We start from the raw sequence: 16093 nt of genomic DNA, 5'->3' as shown, positions 1-16093 counted from the left end.
GAGTTGGGACTAAAGAGTGTGTTTGTCCTCTGGAAGGAGGCCGGGCAGTGGCTAGGTCAGCCTGAGAACAGTTCATGACACATCTCAAGCAGCCCACATGGTCTTTTTAGGACAAGAGTTTCTGCACTAAGACTAAAGGAGCTGGGAGGAAACAATTAGTTTGCAATTTTCCCATAGTTGGTTGTCAGCTCTCATGCAGAAACTGTATATGTTCAGAACTTCTGTTTCATGTTTATTCCTGGTTGGTCTAGGAAAACACAGGTGGTAGGGGGTTCAAAAAAAAATGACTTATCTGAGACCTCCATTGAATTTCACCTCTTTCTATATTCCTCTAACTGTGAGATCATTGACTCCTCAGCAGAGGGTCAGCCTAAGGCCATATCCATGGTGGTGATTCTCATGTACCAAATCTTCCAATAAAAATGATGCTTTTTTGGAAATGTTATCATTAATTAACCTATAAAAAATGAGTGCCACCTTCAGTCCCCAGAGTCTGAATTACTTGTGGAGGAACAAATACTTAATCTTATGCTGCTAAATATATACTTTACTTTTATATGAAGAATAACATAGAAAATAAATTACTCTCTCTTAGTTGATATGATCTATTAAATGAGGCATATTGGTGCACACTAAAACTTACTCACAGACCGAATTTGTTAGAACATTGGCTAACACCATGCTCATATATGGACAATAGCTAACATAAAGTCATGTATGCAACAATGGCTTATGATAAAACTGAAGCCATGGATTTTAATTAGTTATTAAATGTTTAATTATTCAATCAGTCTTTCATGATTAAACTAATATTTAAGGCTAAAAGCCTCAGGCTTTGGGAATGGATATTATGGTTATCTATATTCATATACACATGAAACCATTTAAATAACTCTAAGTTCTTAATAGATATTAAAATTTGATAACATGTGAAGTTTGTATTTAGTAATTCATGAATATTTGTTGAAATAATGGATGATTTTAGTATTGGTAGTCAACTGTGGTTGAATATTTTAGAAGAGAATAAAACAGTTTTATATTTGCCTAATTGGAAGGGTAACAAAGAAACAACACAATTTGAAAGCTTGCTTGGGATACATAGTCAGTTCAAGTACAGATGGGGCCATGTAGACTCTTGCAAAACTAAAATTGGTAAGCAAAGATTGGGATTGGAACTCAGCAGTATTTGCCTAGTATACATGAAACTTATAACCTCCAGTATGTAAAAATATATAAAGAATAATTCACAATAGCCATGTTTTCAATGATGGAGGAGTGATTTATTAACTATAAAGGAAGTAAAAGCATAGGAACAAAGCAGCAAGTAGCAGATAGATTAGTACAATAGCAGAGTAGGTACTTGCATCATCCAACAAGAACAGCTGGAGAGTGCTATGGGAAAAATTAGCCACAACCCACATCATTAGTGGCATTCCTAGTTGTGACATCATTGCCTGAGTGGGATGTCCAGTGAGCTCTTCCAATCACAGATGTTTTTATACTATGGGATGAATGCTACCGGGTCTTAAAGTGTCTTTAGGAGTCTTAAGGAAGGTGTCACGTTGTGCTGGGTTTGATTTACCTTCCAGCTGTTCTCCAAGGCACAGTATTTTTATTAGAATAATTTATCTTCCTGTTCTCAAGAGTGAGGTAATTTTGCTCTTTTCTTCTTGTGACAAGGACAAAGGGACCACTCACCTCCAGACCAGAGTTCTTGGAGATCACTTTGGGTCAACACTCTTGGGCCTGAAAAGGGGAAGACTTACCTGGTTACATGGTCAGTTCTAAGTTAAAACAGAACATGGCATTTTATTAGCATATATATATATATACACATATATATACTAATATGGATTGCATACATAGAAATATAATTAATTAAAATAAAAATAAACAGTCAAAGATAATCAATAATAATATATTTCAGAATATCCAGTAAAGTAAACAGATATCTTAATTAGCTTTATTTAATAGTTTTACTTAGAATATATATATATATCAAATACCTTATTATACTGCAGTACAATCATAACCTTCCAATTAAAAATGTATTAATAAAATAAATTGTAAAATTTAATCATGTATAATACTTCTAATCACTAGGTATTATTCATCTCTCATAAGTGAGAACATATTTTCAAATAAAAATGCTCCAACTCTTTCCCTAACCAAATGAAAAGGGCATTATAGTGTGGCAGAAAGAGAACTGGAATTTCCAGAACATCTACTGCACTGCAAGAACAGACACAGAGGCTGAAGTGTGAGCTTCCCTTACATCATTAGGACAAGGTAGATGGCATGAAAATGTTAGGAGAACGCTTTTAAATATACGGAAGCAAATATAATTTTATTTGGGTAGAAAATGAATGTTAAACTGTGAAAAAAAGTTGGTGAAATAAGGTTAGCTTTTTAGAAGAAAGTGCGAGCCTTTCCCAGGTTTATATGACTACTGCAGAGGAAGCAAAGATTCCAAAGGGGCAGTGAGCAATGCATGTAAAGTCATTTGAAATAGGAGAGGGGAAATTGAATTCCTTGTCTCTCACACATAAGTGTTCAGTTCTGGTGGCCCAAGGGAAATGATCCATGTTAGCTTGAAGAATCACTGTTGAGTGATAAAGGATCCAGGAACAGTGCTCCTTCTGTTTATATCTGTGGTCCACAATATAGAACCTATGTAACCTGAAGCACTTTCCCCACTAAGAGAGAAAGTCACATTACAAAACTAAATCAGTAAATTTAAGTTTATATATAATACTTAAAGCTGTGTTGACTAGTAGTAATTGGCATATTTATACATTTAATATATATAAATATTAAATGTAAATATAATTCATCGTCATGAATATGAAACTTATGAATATGAAATACTATATATATATTATACAAATGACAAGCTGAGAGTGATTTCTATAAAATTATAAACATACTTGCCAAAGAAATAATGGGAATTTTTTTGTATTTTTATAAAATGTTAAGACTATACATTCAGGAATAACTTCTGTAGTTTATTACTAAATGTTTGAATCTGGTGTTATCAAAAGAGCCCAGTGATCAAAGATGGGACTTAGTAGCTAGATAGATGTAACTGTTCCTAACACTTCTTGTGCAAGATGTTACAAAGAAAAGGTTTGTATTACTGTCTTATGCATATGCTTGTGATAGATACAGAAGTTATACATAAAATATATAGATATTTACAAAATTATACAGTTATGCAACTAATTCTAATGCTTACTTGTGTAATTTCATAAAGGCAAGTCCTAATAAATTTCTTAGTAAGATTGCATCATTTCCCATATAACAAAATGGAGTGAAAACAAAAGTAATCAGTAAAACAAAGGTGGTCTCCAATTTTTAATAAAGTACCTATGTATTTTTATTTTATATGTTTATATGAGTGTCTGCATGAATGTATGTGTACCATGTGCCATGCGCATGCAGAGGCCAGAACAGGGCATCAGATCCACTGGAACCGGAGTTGTGGATCGCTGTCATGTGAGTGCTGGCAACTGATCCTAGGACTTCTGGAGGAGCAGCGAGTGTTCCATCAAAGTCCCAACAGTTTTCATCTGGAAGAAGTTGTTCAGTGCATCTTGATTGTAATACGCTAACATTCAATCACAACTTCCCTTTCTGAGATAAGGTGTAGTCCTCTAAGAGGAAAGTAGGAAGTGCATTGTTTATCTGTAAAGTTTAGTATTACATTTATTTATTTATTCTTTTATTTATTATTAATGGCAATAATTGAGATTCTTGAAGGTATTGTTTCTATTATTGCAATGGTTAAGGAAGTATCCTACAGGCCAGTCTGGAAAACATAACCGGTGGGTAACTCTTATTTCATCAATTGAGTCAGATTTTCTGTGTATTTGAGCCATCAGAGTCCTTCCATTTTATTATAAAACTAATGATATTTAGTATTACCACATTATTCATCGTAAGTCATGTCGTCAGGTTGAGATTTTGTAATAAAACTACAAACTAGGAAGCAATGAAAGTTCTCATTGTGTCCTGACATGGTCTTCTGTGTGTATGTGTGTATGTCATGGTCTCTCTCTCTCTCTCTCTCTCTCTCTCTCTCTCTCTCTCTCTCTCTCTCTCTCTGTGTGTGTGTGTATGTGAGAGAGGGAGAGAGAGAGAGAGAGGGAGAGAGAGAGAGAGATTGAGGACAGACATAGACAGAGAAAAATACACAAAAGAGGGAGAAAGTTGGTATTTGAGTATTGTTCTTTAATTTTGATTATCTCATTAAAGACACTGTCTCTATGATTTTTCAGACCCAGTCCAGCTGGCCTTGTTGAGTTCCCGATAGATCATCCCCAATGTCTCAGTATGTGGGTGCGCCCCTCGCGGTCCTGAGTTCCTTGCTTGTGCTCTCGACAATGAGGACTGCTGAGAAGTCAAGATCAATGACACTGGGTTTTGATCCTACTGCATGTACTGGCTTTGTAGGAGCCAAGGCAGTTTGGATGCTCACCTTACTAGACCTGGAAGGAGGTGGGAGGTCCTTGGACTTCCCACAAGGCAGGGAACCCGGACTGCTCTTCGGGCTGATGAGGGAGGGGGACTTGATTGGGTGAGGGGGAGGGATATGGGAGGCGGTGGAGGGGAGGAGGCAGAAATCTTTAATAAATAAATAACAAAAGAAAAAAAGACACTATCTCTATCTATAGACATATAGGATATAAATAATGAAGATAATGTATACATGCATGTGTATATGCTGCATATATTATACATATTGATCGACATAGCCACTCACCTCATAACAAAATGAACAGTACACAATGTATTTAAATGATTTAAGATATAAATTATGACTTTAAAAGAGTTCTAGGTTATTATATATTTTTGATGTACTAAGTGACTTTCAGGATTTCCTTTTAAAGTAACAAACCATATCCCTTGCCAAATACTTTGTAGACACATTTAATATGCTGGTGCTTTTATCTCAAAGGGTGCATTTCTAGGAGTGGAGTTGCTACATCGGTGCAATGACTATTTTAAACTTCAGTGGATACTACCTAATAGTTGTCGGAAATGTTAATTATAATTCACATTTCCACCATGGCAACAACAAATATTAATTATAATAGAAATAAAAAATGAATAAACTTAATAAGTAACATCAAAAATAAATTAGAAAACTGAAATTATATAATGTACACAACTATCAAGCTTTGGATACAATATATCCATATTTATATGACAGAGAACATACATTAAATTATGGTATTTTAAAGGCTATTAATTATAAAAAATCTATTCTAAAAGTATTAGAAAAATTGTTCAGAGCTAAAGGAAAAGGAGACAGTGATATTCCATATAAAGACAGATTTTTTTTTTACAGGGAGCAAAACTAGTTTTTCATTTTTCACAGACTGCTAAATTACAAATTTATGTTAGTAAGTAAAGATTTTAAACATGATGCATTTTGATCATTCTTTGCCTAAAAATTCTGTATTTGCATATTATCATAGTATTTTACTTAACTGTTTTAAACTATAATATTTAAAATATATGTCTCTTTCCTTTTTAACTCTGTCTGTGTGTATGCATATCATGATTATTGATAAGGTAAATGTTAAAACTATTTTGCTCAAATTTCCCATTTATATTTACATATATTTCAAAATATTTTGTCTTATTCAAAACATGCAACACACCCTGATTAAGAAAAGACTCACATTTCATTATCTCATGATAATAGAAGATAACTGACTCATAAAATCAGTACCTGCATAAACAATAACCAGCATGCCAAGCTGAGACACAGATCCTGTCATTCTCCTGAATGGGTTCAGAATGAAAAAGGCATTGTTGAAATTTAGGTCAGGAACTGATGGTATAACGTTCTGAAGACATTATGGAGTACAATTGATGTACCAAAAGATCTAATCTATGTCATTCTAGCATTTTGAAAAAAAATAGAATAGGTTGTATGAAGGTAGAAGTTGAGATCATAAAAGCGATCATAAAAATACAGACATCCACAGGAGTAATTTCATAATTGTCCAAGTAGAAGGACACAGGTCTTTGTCGGCTACCTCAGACCATCATAACCATTATGATAATCTTCCTAATTGTCCTTGTTCACCAAGCAATATTCTGACGACACCTGCTTCCCATAAAGACTTTATTGCTGCAGTGAGGATATACTGACCAGCTGATATGAAGACTCCTGACCTTTGGAAGTCCTGTCTCATTCGATTTAATATATTAGCAATCTGTTTTGTAGGTTAGTTTTTCATGGGCTTGATTAATGTGAGGTTTTCAGTGAGCCATACACATTCGGGATTACTTGAAAAATACCATTTATTTAACTTTTGATCATGGACACCTAGAATATGGAACTCTATCCTCAATTCTGACTTTTGTAGTCTCTGAGGACAGACAACAGTCCATTCAGACTTCTCTCACATCTGAAATGTAAGAGATAAGAATAACCTGCCCGCTGTTCTTGTTGGAGTGTCGGAAATATTCTCTTGAAAAGACATTGAACACCACTGTAAAGCTACCGCATCATCAGTCACTGTACAGCCACCCTGAGAACCTGACCTGCCACCTAGAAATTGGGGCCAACTGATCATGGAGCATCAGTGCCTAAACCTAAATGCAAAATAAATCTCCTTTTAATACATTAACCCGTCTTTGGTATATTGTTATTTCATATTGATGAAAACAACAAAATTCACGAGTTGAATTTTCAAGGGTTGTCTGGAACTTGTTTATTTGGAGTCTGTGTTGGAAACTTTGACTGAGTTTTTCCATCCTTTAACATTGATCTTCCTGAACTAGGAGCTGTCTGGCCTCCATTTGAATTCCAGTGCTTACACTGTAGCTGGGAAGTCTCCCAGCACTAAGCTCATGTTAAAGGAAGGGTAATTCTGGCTGAAGCAATGAAACAGTGATTAAGAATACTTGCTGCTCTTGCAGAGGATCTGGGTTTGGGTCCCACACCATACACACAGTAGCACATAGCCATTTGTAACTCCAGGGGTCAACGGCCCTCTCTTGGCATCTGTGGGCAAAGCACACAGGTGGTACATAGATAAAAATGCAGGCAAAATGCCCATGCCTCAGGGAACAAAGATCGTAATTCTGAATTTAACAAGGAAAAATAGGAATTTATAGCTAAGTAGCAGCTTGGGGCATCAGTGGATGGGAATTTACTGAGAGGAAAGATCAGGAATAAGTGGGATTCTAGTTAAACCTAAAAAGAGGTAAACAATGGATTATTACTTAAAACTGAATGAATTCTTGTGATTTTATGCTGGTCAATAACTAATTAAGTGCTCATTGTTTTATCTGAATTTTCTAAGAAAAGTTTCCATGTGCATCATAGCCACAATGAAATAAAACAAGACTTAATAAAACTTATTTCAAAGAAAAAAATTCCCTGTTGATTAAAACTTTATGGCACTATGATTGAATTCAGAATAGCTTAAGTATAACTTTAAGTAGTTTCCCAATAGAAAGATAATATCTTTTCAATTATCCATGCTTTGGTTCTTGTTCTTTCCATTTTTAATGCAACACAAGAATCCAGAAGTCACTTCTCAAGTTTCCTTTCCCCTTCCAAACATATGAGGTATGTTATTATACAAATTGGAGAGTCAAGGTTGTGATAAAAATCCTCTCTCTGCGTAGGAAATCATCTACTTGGATATTCAAACACAGTTTAGAGGCTCATGCAAGTTTTATGATCATGGCTGACAATAACCTTGAAATTCTTGGCCTGATGTTCTTAAAATCAACTCTATTAACACTGTAAATATCTCCCTTGGTGGGTATACTTTATGACTCTTTTACAGAATCTATTAAAATTTTTCTTTTTCTAATTGCTTGTGTAAAAGTTAATGAAAATGTATTCTTTTTGTTTTTAAAGCTCAGTATTCTATTTGTTTGCAATGAACAGTTATATACATCAAATATCTCTGCTCAAGTGAATCAACAAGCCTTTAATGTCATCTAACTTGAAAATCTTGCATTGCTACTTAGAAGACAAGAGTTTGCTCAGATCTTTATTGCTTCTTTTCTCAGCCACAGCTAAAAATACTTCTGATGACATTATGACTGCCTAGAAGACCTGTCTTTTTGCTGAAATATTAGAAAGAAAACCTGTATATTTTCCACCAGGGATTCCCACTCTACAAGATTCTGTAGTTTTACAGCTACCGTGAGAGCTTGACAAACAAAACACACTTTATTAGGCACAATTGTAAGTTGGGCAGAAAGAAGACCAGGACATTTCCGATAAATTACATTGTTGCTGCTGATGCTAAGCGTTCAAAGACCACTATTTTACAGTCTCTGTTCTGACCGATGATTCTCAACAATGTCAGTACTTTTGAGAGCCTTATAAACACCATTCTTCCTCAGTATCATGAGCTCTTAGTTTGAGGATCTTCAAGAATAGCAAAATAAGATGATGTCAAGTTTCTTATATGTAATAATATAGTATGTGTATTTTGGTCTAAGCAGAGCTTTTCATATGTTTTGAATAATCTCTAAATTATTTGTAATAGCTATTATAATACAAAGAATGTATAAAGTACATTTTAGGGCATAGCTACTATGGCATAAGTTCAATATTCTTTATCTACTGAATTCACGGTTACAACCCCAGGGGAATGGAGGTCTGACCCATGCATGCTGTTTGGGCTTTTTATAACAGTGGATAACTATAGGAATGGCCATATATATAACCTGAAGCCATGAAATTCTAATTATGAAAATCAAGAAACTCATAGTTGCTCCCTGAACTTTATGTATTTTTGTCAAAGTCTTAAATGCTATTTTATCACCTAATTAATGTTATACAATTTGAAATAATTGAAGCATTATACTATAACTGAAAACAAAGATTGAGAGAAATTCACATTTCTACGCAAAGAAATGCAGACAACTAAGGAATGGTGAGAGTGGGAGAATTGGCTTATCCAGTACTGAATAGTCAGCCCTGAAAACATTAATACAAGTATCATTATACATATTGTGCAGGCTATGTTTATGAATATATGCTTGTACATATCTACATGCATAAAAATTAATGACAACAAGAGACCATGATTTTAAAGGGAGGGTTTATAGATAGAAAAGCAAATGGGGAAAGTATATAATTGTATTGCAACCTAGAAAAATGAAAATTTATTTTGCAAAAAATTGATAAAAGTAATTTGAGCAGCTCTTATGTTCTGTGTAAGTTACAATATTGAACATTTATATGTTGTTCAGTTTTGACATGTTGGATTCTAAAATTTTACTTTTGTAATTGAATATCTAAGAATTTATATGTGTGTGTGTGTGCGTGTGTGCGTTTACTTACAGCTGCACTCTTACTAGTGTGTAGAGGCTAGAAATTGACATTAGGATAGATTCTTCTGTCATATCCTGTCTTATTTATTTATTTTTTGCTTCACATAAAGGAGCTGCACCTCTAGCAAATAGAGCCTACTGGAATAAAGATTGTTACCAAGAAGCTGCTCTTGACTCTTGTCTGTCTAGAATCCCTTTATTTTTTTAAAGCTTTCTCAAGATTTATGTGTAAATTCTTGCCCCACATTGGGTGCCATTTGTAAATGGAAATTTATGTCCCACCTGGTTCCTCAATCATTGAGTCCCAAAGAAGCACAGGGGCTTATAGTAATTATAAACTGTTTGGCCTATTGGCTCATGCTTATTATTAACTACCTCTTAGAACTTAAATTAACCCATAATTCTTGTCTATGTTTAGCCATGTGATTTGGTACCTCTTCTCATTAAGGCATTATCTTGCTTCCTCTGGGTCTGACTGACAAATGCTTCTCTCTGCCTTTCTTCTTCCCAGAATTTTGTTAGCCTGGTTGCCCTACCTATATTTCCTGCCTGGTTATTGGCCAATCTCACAGAAACTACATTAATTACAACACTATTTGGCCAATGGCTCAGGCATATTTCTACATAGCTCTTACATTTTGAATTAACCCATTTCCATTAGTCTATATATTGCCATGTAGCCATGGCATTACCTCATTTTCTTAGTACTGGTGAATCCTTTCTTCATGATGAAATGGTGGGACCTATGAGATGGATTCAAGTTGCGGTATTATTATAGGTTCACCCTCACATGGTATTAACATGAATCCAAATAAACACATATATGTGCATATATATGCTTATTCATTTATTTATTGCAAGGGTGTATGTGTGTGTACATGTAATTTATGATTACCATCATGAATGTGTGAAGGTCAGAGTGCAGCTTGGTGGAATTGGTTCTCTCTTTCTACAAGGAGGGGAGAATTAAACACGCATAGCGAGGCTTGATGTCAAGTGTCTTTACCGACTATCATCTCACTGACCTGTAGCCAAGTATTCAGCCATTGTTCCACAACAGGGCTTGCCAAAGTTCAGTGCTTAGAAAGGTCACCTGCAACTTGTGATAACTCAGATTTTTAAAGAAATTGTAATTCAAATGTCAGAAATATTAAAGAATTACCCATCCTAATGCCTGACAAAATATCTATGAACGGTATGAATTCTCAGGCCATACGCTTGCTATTGTTTTGTGGGCCACACTTGGAGAGGTTATCTGAATATGATGACAGTATTTCTTATGAAAGTGGAGCTTGTTACTATGACAACTACTTTTGTTTCCAAGGGCATCAAGAGAATTTGCCACTTATAGAAGATGACTGGGAGACTTATGATGAACTCAGGACAGAAAGTTGATGGTTCAGTGAACATTGGGGCCTAACTTTACCAACGTTATTTCTTTTTTGAATTTAAGCAATGTTCAGGAAGATCTTGACATTGATAATATCAAGAATTCAGTCTCTTAAAAGATTTGCTGCTAGGGTGTAACAGAGATAAGGTCTCCAGTTTATTGCATTATAAACAACATAATGTGACATAAATGTGAGATCATGAGGAGGATGTATATTTCAAAGGATTGTGATGTAGGAATAATTAGAATGCATATTTGAAATGTAAATATAAACATGCGGAAGAAAATCAGAGATGTGAGTGATTGAAAGCAACACTGACTTAGGTTCTGGTCTCCACACATGTGCATATACCCCCACCCCCTGACACATACTTTGATTGTCCTCTGTGAAAATGTTCTGACATTTGATCAGCCCTGTATAACTTGTGATTATGTTTAAAATGGTTAAAGTGAACTACATCTCTGTGTACTTTCAGAGTGAGGTGAGAAGGCTTCATTTATTTCTCCGGCCTAAGCTACTCTTAGGTTAGGCTTTCTCAGCAGGGTTAGTGTTCACTGCCAAGTGTATATACTTGTCCGCAGTTTTGTTATGTGATTCATCTGAAAGATAACAATTCATTTTATATAAATTTGATAACATTAATTTACTAATTAATGGAAAGCACTTATGCATACATCAGTCTGTGAGTGAATACCCAACATGATGGAAAAACTACAAATCCCATGTTTTTGCCTTTTAAATTCCATCTAATTGTTTACCCAAATAAATCTAATAAGCTCTTCAGTAAAGTGTTCTCATTATTTAGTACATGTATTAAGTCAATACTTCATGTTCTCTCTATTCTTAAGTTATTAGTTAGATTACGTTGACATAACAAATTAAACAGAGTAGCTACAGTTTAAACAGAAATATATTGTCTTATAGCTCTGAACTCAAGAAGTCTGAGGTAAAGGTGTTTGCAGCTTTGGTTTCTCTTCAGGGTTTTCTTCTTATCTCCCAGAAGACCATGTTGCCTCTGTATTTCCATGTGGTCTTCCTTCTCTGGACATGTGTAGTAGCCTCCTTCTAATAGGGCCAATTAAATCTATTTTAACTTAATCATTACTTTTCAAACCTTACTCACAAATAGTAATATTATGAGTTACTGGTGCATATTAATTATTAGAGTCATAATTTAGTCCATATCCAGTCACTTTTATATCCTAGTCTATCTTATAGGCTCTATAGTTCAAATCTTGCCCTCCCGCATTCTCCACTTCCCACTATCTCTCTTTTTTTATTTTAATTTTTTTAAAAAAATTATATAATTTTTTTATTTAAAAATTTCAGTGTCTATGTTTCTTTTTTAATAAATGGAATGGCTATTAAGTACAATAATCTAATTTCTAACAATGGGTAATTTGTTTGTGCAAATAAGATATTTAGTTCTTTAGAAATGATACTGAGGTTGAGAGGATCTAATGTTTCACAGTATGTAATTGATGCTCTGGAAATATTTTAGTTTTCCTTGGAGAAATGACCAATTCCCTCTTCAAAAAATAATGCTAATTTTATAACATGCTTTCCAAAAAATGTACAATGGTGCTGTAGGAATAGTCAGTTTGACCTTGCCCAGTTGTGAAATTTGCCTATGATGGGCATAAGATGACCTCTTTCTGTTCTTGTTAAATTAAATAAGCATTCCCCACCTTTGGTGATTTATTTCACCTCTAACAGTTCTTGAAAATGCAGTTATACTGTACCTATAAATGACAGACTTTACTAAATTACTCTGTTAAAAGTTTAAATTCAGGCAACTCTCTATGAATGATCTGCAAGGCAATACATATTCAATTATCTTATTTGTGCACCTACTAAAATTTACTGTAGAAATGCCCCCGGTAATTTCTCTCTAATAAGAAACATTACAATTAGTGCAATAACAGGACCTTGAAATCTTCCCATTCATTTTGAAAAACAGCCTTTGATGTTCATACTTTTCATTTTGAGCAAATATTTTTTTTAATTGATTTTTTTATTGCGAAAAGAAGAAAAAAAAACATAAACAAAAAACAAGTTTCCACCTCCTCCCAGCCTCCCATTTCCCTTCCCCTCCTCCCACCCTTCTCCCCCTCCTCCCACCCTTCTCCCCCTCCTCCCACCCTTCTCCCCCTCCTCCCACTCCTCTCCCCCTCCATCTCCAGTCCACAGAGCAGTCCGGGTTCCCTGCCCTGTGGTAAGTCCTAGGTCCTCCCCCCTCCGTCCATATCTAGGAAGGTGAACATCCAAACTGGCTAGGCTCCCACAAAGCCAGCACATTAAGTAGGATCATAACCCCCTGCCATTGTCCTTGGTGTCTCATCAGCCCTCATTGTTCGCCATGTTCAGAGAGTCTGGTTTTATCCCATGCTTTTTCGGTCACAGTCCAGCTGGCCTTGGTGAGCTCCCCGTAGATCAGCTCCACTGTCTCAGTGGGTGGATGCACGCCTCGTGGTCCCGAATTCTTTGCTCATGTTCTCCCTCCTTCTGCTCCTCCTTGGGACCTTGGGAGCTCAGTCCAGTGCTCCTGCGTGGGTCTCTGTCTCTATCTCTATCCATCGCCAGATGAAGATTCTATGATGATATGCAAGATATTCGTCAGTATTGCTCTAGGATAGGGTCATTTCAGGTTCCCAATCCTCAGCTGCCCAAGGAACTTTTTTTTTCTTAAGTGGATTTCCAATTTGCTTTCCAGCCTCTACAAATATGTTACTTATTTTATTTTTTGCCTTCATGACAAATTGTCTTTTTTACTCTAAGTGAATGATTCTGTAGTTTCAAAATGAAATAGATTTTACACTAAATTCTTTGATATTAAAACCTTATTAATAAGTAAAGAATTAAGTATCAAATAATGCATTTGAAAAGAAAATATTTCAAATGGCTTGTAACTATTGTTGAAAAGGTATAACTTATTTTGTGCATAACAACCCCACTATGAGTGGAATCCAAATATTTAATTTATATTTAAGAAGTGTAACTTTGAGCAGGGTGGTGATCACACACACCTTTAATCCCAGCACAAAGGAGGCAGAAGCAATCAGATCTCTGTGAGTTTGAGGCCAGTCTAGTCTACAAAAACTAGTTTCAGGACACACTCCAAAGCTGCAGAGAAACCCTGTCTCAAAAAACCAAAAAAGAAAAATAAATATAACTTTAAATGTAACTCCAAAATACAAGGTTATAAAAGGTGTTTCCTCTTGGTAAAGTTGATTTGAAAATCCTCTAAAGTCTAAGGAATTCTGAAGAATTCACATCCCTAGTTACATGAGACTTAGGCAATTAATTTATGACTGTCATGTAACCTAGGATATTATCTTTTCCTTGCATTCCTTGACGTATTTGACTTCTTGCTTTAATTTTGTACAAAATTATGAAAAATATTTGATTCATATCAAATATGAATAATCCATGCAACAGATAGTTTATAGGCTATACGTAAAACTTTTACCAGAAGCTGAAAATTTTTGATAAAGATTCATAGGTATACTGTAAATCCAAGTGGAAGTAGAATTAAATAAATCCTCTTGACAAGAGGGTCTGTATCCTCAGCTTTGTTTTCTGTATTTATCTTTCTCCCTGGGAAAGTTCAACTCTGGTGGTGTCATTGCTGGTAGTTCTTCACCTACTACTGTTTTGCATCCCAAAGCAGTTATACTTATATTAAGAATGGTACGTGTTTTCTTTCTGAATGTCCAGGTCATGTTGTTATCTCTCAGCAGAGCTTGCCTCCCTCACTTCCTCACACTGGCAATTTCAACTATGTTGAATCAACAAGCTGGTGTTAGTAGTGTCTACATTAAATTTAACAGATAATACAGCAGTTTAAGCATTAGCCAAATCTGCTTACTTGTGTATTTGTGTTAAATTCAACTAAATAATGATTTATATCAAGTAACCTTGTTTATAATAAAGTTACAACAGTCTTTTTAAATTTAATTTTTAAAAAAGAAAACAAACTATCGTTTTTCATTTTACATACCAATACTCTTTCCCTTTTCCTCCCCTCATCCCATTCCCAGCACTCCCCATCCACTCCTCAGAGAGAGAGTAAGTCACACAGCTTTGCGGAAGGTCCAAGGCCATCCCTACTATATTTAGGCCGAACAAGGTATCCATCCAAGGAGAAAAGGTTCCCCAAAACCAGTACAAGCATCAGGGATAAATCCTGGTGCCACTGCCCGTGGCCCTGCCGTCTGCCCCACCATGCAATTGTCAGCCATGTTCAGAAGGACTAGTTTGGACCTGTGCTGGTTCCTTCTCTGTCCATCTAGAGTTGATGAGCTCCCATTAGCTCAGGTAGACTGTTTCAGTGGGTGTCCCCTTCATAGTCTTGACCACTACCCTCATATTTTTACTCTTCCTCTCTTCAACTGGACTTTGGGAGCTCAACTCAGCACTCCACTGCAGGTCTCTGCCTCTGTTATCATCAGTTGCTGGATGAAGATTCAATGGTGACATTTAAGATATTCATCAATATGACTACAAGGTAAGGCCAGTTTGGGCATCCTCATTTCTATTGCTTAGGGTGTTATCTGGGGTCCTGGGGGTGGGGGAGAAGGGAGAGAGGAAGTCCAACAGTCTTTTAAGACAATACAAGCTTCATCTATCTTACTGAACTTCAAAATTTTCTTACTTTTCTTTTTCAGTGATTCTCAAATTAGGGGTAACTTTACATAGCTTAGGCTGCCAGTAGTTCAGTCCATTGGGATCTTAGCTATCCATTAGAGTTAGAGATTGCACTGTTGAAATGGACACATCCATACAGATTCTTACCTATGAATACAGCCAATCTTACTACACATCTATCTGTCAATTTACTGAGAAGCATTACCTGAAAAACCTTTCTGTGAGGAGAAAAAGATTGTGACATTAATTTCTAGAAATTCTGAAGCAAATCATTATCTAGCAGTAATCATGCAAATAGAGAAAGAAATTTTTTAATTATTTTTTTTTACTGTGCCTTGATCTTATAATGAAGTTGTCAAACTGTTCCAACTATTTAGATGAGACTTAGTGGGAGAGCAGAGACTCATTTAAGATTGTGATACAGTTACTGGAAATTCAGGGTGGAAATTCTTTCTCAATTCACCAAAGATGTGCACTTTCCATAATAAAAATTAATGATTTAAGTAATATAATATACGATCTCTGGTGTGATTAACTATGACAAACCTTATGTGTGTTTGAATGTGGATCTGCCTATAAAACACCTGTAGCCAATCAACAAAGTCATATTAAGTGATAAATTCTATAAATAGAATTTGCATGTTTAAAGTTTTGTACAATATATAGTCTTCATATGCTGTATGGCCCTCCAATTTTTTTTTTGTCCTGGAAACTTGCTCATCATTGTGACAGAGGTC

This window comes from Microtus oregoni, unplaced genomic scaffold (assembly GCF_018167655.1).
Source record: "Microtus oregoni isolate MIOR12 unplaced genomic scaffold, Mior012 000007F_ref0000211, whole genome shotgun sequence".
NCBI classification, from domain to species: Eukaryota; Metazoa; Chordata; class Mammalia; order Rodentia; family Cricetidae; genus Microtus; species Microtus oregoni.
The sequence above is the reverse complement of the archived record's forward strand: the minus strand, read 5'-3'. Positions refer to the sequence as shown.